Source organism: Mastomys coucha, unplaced genomic scaffold (genome assembly GCF_008632895.1).
Source record: "Mastomys coucha isolate ucsf_1 unplaced genomic scaffold, UCSF_Mcou_1 pScaffold6, whole genome shotgun sequence".
Lineage (NCBI taxonomy): Eukaryota > Metazoa > Chordata > Mammalia > Rodentia > Muridae > Mastomys > Mastomys coucha.
Window position 1 is genome coordinate 123,397,965 of NW_022196912.1, and position 6,555 is coordinate 123,404,519.

Genomic DNA, 6,555 nt, shown 5'->3' on the forward strand with positions numbered 1-6,555 from the left:
AGTGCTAGGATTAAAGGCGTGCGCCACCACCGCCCGGCTTTGAATGTCATTTTTAAAAGAGAATATTCCACGCAGAGATTTTGTATGTTTATATTTTTCAGCAAAAGCCTGATGTCACCAACTTAGTTACTACAAAAAAAATCAGATGTTTTGGACTCAAAATTCCAAAGCAAAGAGAGCTTGATTCACCTTGATAGTCCTACAGCAAGTTGCTGACAAGATATTGTGTTATTGAATTTGGTTTTTATGGGCTTTGCTATTATTGGTACAATTTCATATATTAAAATTAGAAAAAAGAGTCAATAAACAAATGTAGATATCAACAGTTAAGCATTGTTCAATTATGTAAATGTCACAAAGGAAAACAATAGCAACATAAATTAAAAGTACTTAAACCAATTTGGGGTGCCTTGGGGACAAAGGTAGTTGACAGTGCAGTGGTAGAGGCCTTTATCCTGGATATGTGAGGCCCTGGATTCTATCATCACTAACACAAAATCAAAGACATAAAAAAATAATATCTAAGAATGTTAGTTTTTTGGCCAGTGATTAAAAAAGATAGTACATGGAGTACTAATTATGAATATGAATATATGAATGATTAATGAATCATAATCATAATCAACACACATAAAGTTTTTTTTCTTGGAAAGCTAATATACATCTGAACAATGGAGAAAATTGAGACAAGACCATTGAGAGCATTGTATCATATTGTAAAATCTCCGTTTCACCTTGTTCCCTTACTTACCAATATGCTGAAGATGTTGGTGGCTCCCTCTGTGTTTGTCCTATTGAGACCACTTAGATTAGTAATGTCTCATTTGCCTGAATACGCAAATTTTAAAAGTATTTCCTCTAAGCTTGGAACACTCAGTCCTAACTGAGATGTCTCCATCAAATCCCTTCCTTCAGGCTAAGGGAACCCAATGGAAGACGAGGTGGGAAGAGTGTAAGAGCCAATTGGAATGGAAGACTCGGAGGAAACGAGGACCTCACAGAGACTGAGCCTGATGGGCTCTCAGCACTGACAGGGGACTGGACACAATTCTATATTGATAACCGAGAAGTTTTCTCCAGTTGATGAACTCTGTCAAAGGAAAAACTAGTTTTCTCCAATGGATTCTCACTGGACATATAAACCACCCTTAAGAGCAGGCTCCATTGCCCAGATGGCCAACACATGTTGAACTCTATGGCACTTTGGGAAGGTTTTGTAACTCACAATGCTTTGTCTGGGTACTCTTTCATCCTACAGATAATTTCTCTATATATTATCTTTTCTGATTGTATCTTTTTGATTTTTCTGTGGGTCTATATATATATATATATATATGTGTGTGTGTGTGTGTGTGTGTGTGTGTGTGTGTGTGTCTCAGTGTCTGTACGCGTTTCTTGTGATTTGTTGTTGGCTTTTTCTTTCCTGTTCTGCTTTGCTTGTGCTCCTTGGTTGGGGGCTTAGTCCCTGGGAGCTCTGAGGATCTGGGTGATTGATGTTGTTCTTCCTATGGGGTTGCAAACCCTTTCAGCTCCTTCAGCCTTTCAGTAAGTCCTCCATTTTGATCCCCATGTCAGTCTATTATTGGCTGCACACATACCCCCCCCTGTATTTGTCAGGCTCTGGCAGAGCCTCTAAATAGGCAGCTATGACAGTCTCCTGTCAGCTTTGTTTGTTTTTATTTCATCTTCTCCTCCTCCTCTCCCCATCATTTTAGATGACTGTTTTTATTCTAATATAAGAATGAATGAATGGGTGTGGGTATGGGTGGGTAGGAAATGGGGAGGATGGGAGGTGTTAGGGGAGGGATACCTAATACAAATACATTGTATAAAGATACATTTTAATAAAAATGTATTTCCTCTACAACTAAAAAAAGTGTGGAGTACAATTATTGAAAGTGAGCAGAAGGATCATTGGGAAACATAAATCCACACATGGGTGAGTGGGTGCTTACCCCACTTTGTCAACCACACCCTGAGATAGAAGATATTGAGAATAGATAAGACTGTGTGTGATTTGACCCATGTCATATGCATGTGTGAATTTTTAATAACAAAATTGCAATGAAAGGTAGCACTAATTATTTTAATATCAAAATAAAACAAGAAAAAAGTTGAACATGCATATCTTTTAGCTAAGAAAAGTTCCTGGAGTACATGATTGTTTCTAGCTACATGGTAATGAAGCCTAGTCAGTGGTACAGCACTTGTTGTATATTCAATGGACCAGATTCCATCCCCATTACTAAAAACAAAATTGGTCATTCTTCAAAGGACAGCTTCTTTTTAATGACCATACAAATATCTATAAAATATATTAAATAAAATTGAGCAAATGTAGCCACAGTTAATATATAATTGATATACAGTTTTGCATTGGTCAGCCCACATTTGAAACCTTATGGGTCATAAGTGAGATGCCTATTTTTGCAACAGAGGAGGCCTAGATAGGAAAAAGTAAACAAGGTTCATTCCTGTTTGAAGTGTTGTTGTCTGTAGACTTTGGATTAATCACAGGGAGCTAGTTAGTTAATTGATAAAGAAGGCTAGATAACAGGAAGTGAATTTACCAGAACTCTGGATCGATACGACTGTTGGTGTGAGTCACAGGTGGTCTGGAACACTGAAACCTTCAGATAAAAACAATTATTACTTTTGCCCACTCCAGAATAGATGTGATAGATAGATTTGATATTTTGTAAAGATCTTGTCTCAGTTTGCTTTTCACAGGTTTTGATTATTTTGCAGTCAGGAAATCAATAAGAGAATGCACAATCAAAACACTTTGTTGGGTATTTTAAAGAGGTACATTTTTTTATTGTGAGTCATTTAAAGATATAAAGAATCAATGTACAATTGTAAGTTAGCAAAGATAAGGGAATATAATATCATCTAATGATAATAAATGAGAAAGAACACTAATTATTAACACTTAATGCTAATAAATAGTGATAATTAGTGAAGGAATAAATGTTCAGAAGTGTTTCTTGTGGTTAAGAGTCATAGTGGGTATTCTTACATTTTGTTAATGGAAGTTCAGTGCTGTCATGTTATTCTTCATAGACTAAGAAGTATATATACATTAAGCTAAATCAGATACATCCAAGTGACCCAAGGCTACCAGGGGCAATGAACGAAATGTCTCAGTTGTGAAAGTGTTTGCTCCAGTAGGGTGAGGTTGAAGCTATTATACTGGGCTGTGTGAGGTTCTGCCAATGTACACAGTAAGAAAAGACTGTGTCAGTGCTCATCCTCAATGTACATTCTTAATGTAGCAGTAAGGACAGGTAGCATGAATGTCCACTCTAACTAGACAAATGACAAAAAGCCGATGGAAAAATGCATCATCTTTTCCTTAACTGAGTTTTTGACATTAATATATATATTGTTGTATTGTTATTAGAGATTTATCAACTAATTAATTTATAAACTAGATGAGAATAACTAGAAACATACCCAACCCTATGCTGCTGTTGTTGGCATATTAATCCCACAATGTTTATACTGTATTAAGTTGTCAGGTCCAGTATCTTTTCTGCTTGCAGGGCTATTAACTATGGATTCTAAGAAAGCCACAGGACATTTTCCTTCGATTGTTTTTATGCAGCTATCTTCTTACCATGTAATTAGATATATGTAACTACTATAGTATACTTAAAAATATAAATAATATGTTTGAATCCTTTAACATATCAGACACTATGTATAAAATATATATGAAAATACATTACTTCAAATGAATATACATGTAGGTAAGTTCATGAATGAACAAGGACTGTGCCTTCATCTCATTTTAACTATGTTTTGCTTTTGACACCCTAGGCTCAGTGTGTGACCTGGCCTCTGTGTCCTGCAGGTTTCTGGACCCCACCATTGCTCCTAACAGTAGGAACATTTTGTCCAATGTAAAAGAGTTCTTGTAAAATGAATTAAATGTAAAATGATATAATTTTTAAAACCAACCATGGTCCAAGGGATAAATATGGTTTGTATGAAATAACTGGATTCACTGGTATGGGTAACAATGAAGATAATTGATGGGGAAGGGGTTTTTCAATTAGAGACTAATTTCAATGACAAATGACAGGGGTACAGAGCTATTGTGATTAATTTATTTATTATTAGTAAATCAATGAGCAAATCAATAAAAATGTTTGATGTAAATGAAGATAAGCTCACACTCAGACCAGTGATGATTTTCCAGTAGCATAAGGCACCTTCTTTATCCATACTGTGGCTCTGGAAGAGTAAGGCAGAACTCCCTCAATTCCTGTCCTGTTATTCATCCTGTGGGGGAAGGTTAGGAATATACCTTGTTTTATTATGTTAACTTATTTATCTTGGAAGTAGTTTGGCAGTTTGTCCCACAGTATATGCTTAGGGGATCAGAGGACAACTTCTGGGAGTCTGTTCTCTCCTTCCTGCATTTGGGCCCCAGAGATTAGACTAAGGTCATCCAAGAACCTGCTTTATCAATTTAATTTATTTATAGACCAATAAGCATGAAGTAAATAGCCCAAAGCATTACCCTACCATCAATATATATGCAAGGAAGCATGAAACAGTTAATGTAAACTGTGGATACTAGTGTGTGTAAAGTGTGTAAATGCTTAGTGTTGGGAGCATGTATCAGAGCCACAAATGCAGATACACAGAGAGATGATCATGAAATTTTTAATTAATATCTGAGTGAATTAATGAGTGAAGTGATGGAAAGAAAGCTCTTTTGGGGGGGGTCTTTCTCACTCTCTTTGTCTTATCTTTGAGGATGGATGCTTTACAGCTTCTAGAGAACCCTGCTATGCTTGTGCTTCATCAGTGGAGGCCATAGAGACCAAGGTGTGTAAAAAATTCATGTTTATGTCCTTGCAAATTTTTTTAAATCATTTATTAAATTATCATAAGTGTAACATAGTCTCCACAAGGCCAACTGGGAAAAAATGATGAATATGGAATTAGCCTGAAATATTACATTTATAAATTCATTGATGGTAATTGAGGAACATGATACGAGTATCATAGATGATCCTAAAGGCATGAAGAATATTCATCGTTCTTAGGTTTCCTGAATCATTGTTTTTAAAAGTAGAACCATTGAATAAATTACTTGTTTAATAAACACATGTAAATGAGTTTGAATGGTAGAGTTTCCAACCAGGACCAATGTGGGCAGTGCAGGGCGAATGAGGTATGAAGCATATTATTATATGTCTGACATACTGACATCCATTTGTGAATGTGAATTTGACTAGAAAATATACACAATCCAAGTGCCTTCTTTCTTTAAGAAAGGCACAAAAAACAATTCAGTTGTGCTGCTGTCCTTACAGACAATTAGCAAGTGTTGCCCCACCTCACAAGTTAAGGGCATGACAGAGCAGAGAGAGTCTGCTTGATAGCTTCGTGCCGTCTATCTGTCATTTTGTATTAATTGTTTAATAGACATAGCATAATAGGTCTAACACAACAAGTGTTTGTCTATAGAGATGTTAAATACATTGAGGTCTCGTGCCTTTAAATCTCTAACCACTGTGCTGATTGTATTGTTATTGATGAATTAGTAAACCGAATAGCGATCACATGAAGGAGGAGGCGTGACCCAGGACCATTCTTCAATTTAGTGAAGTTGAATAAGTTATGTGTGGACTGTATGGCATGCTCATGTAGAAAGCTTTCAAGAAAATACAAGGATGCCATTCTCACTTTTGTGTTCATGAATTAAAAACACTTTTAAAGGAATAACATTTAATATTTATCCTTTGAAAATATCACACAAATACATCCAGGTCCTGTCTGCCTCCAACTCCCTCCCTCTAGTTTCCCCTCTGCCCTTTCAACACAACTTATTCCCAACTTCATATCTTTTCTTTTAAAAAGTTTCTCTTTTTAAATTTATAACTCATTTAATCTAATTAGTGTGGGGTATGTGTGCATGAGATTGGGGGTATCCACTGGGGCATGTGGGGTGCCTACTAGTGATTATATACCACCTTTCAAGACTTCTTTTGAAGTAGCAGCTATTGAATAAATAATCCTATGAATTATCAAGAAGAATGGTACTATGTGATGTTTCAGTGTGTAGTAAGAGAAACAATATTGATCTGAATGGGTGGCCAAGAGTTCTTACGTTGCTCTTTAGGTGAGGAGAATATGGGAGGTTACCAGTCTCATTTAGTGATTTGTGTCAAGCGCAGGCTTATTTATCATGTTGGTATAAAGATGAGTATATTCCACGTTAATGGATACCTACATGATTATGATAGCCAATGACTGAAAAACTGTTCTTTTCTTTTTCTTCCCCACCTCGCCTTCCTCACAATGGATGTACCCATTGCTGAACCATCGGTTGGGATGTACCCATTGCTGAACCATTGCTTGAGACTGAGATCTTATGGCAGCCCCTGTGGGTAACTAAGGTCTTGTTTTGATTTGGGGTACTTGTTCTCACACCTTTCTTGTACTTTTGATATGGATTAAATATGAGGATTCCTTCACAGGGCCAAGGTCCTCTCCTCCTATTGATGATCGATTTTGCAATCCTCTACCATACACATG

General features: G+C 36.4%; 1 long non-coding RNA gene across 15 annotated transcripts in view; it reads left to right on the forward strand.

Annotated features, from left to right (window-relative positions):
* LOC116079626 overlaps positions 1-1,876 on the forward strand; it is a 68,679-nt gene extending 66,803 nt beyond the window's left edge. For all 15 annotated transcript variants that reach the window (XR_004114079.1, XR_004114081.1, XR_004114078.1 and 12 more), the window contains one exon: positions 916-1,876. This is a non-coding gene — a long non-coding RNA (uncharacterized LOC116079626). The remainder of the gene's footprint in view (positions 1-915) is intronic.
* The last annotated feature ends 4,679 nt before the right edge of the window (positions 1,877-6,555 follow it).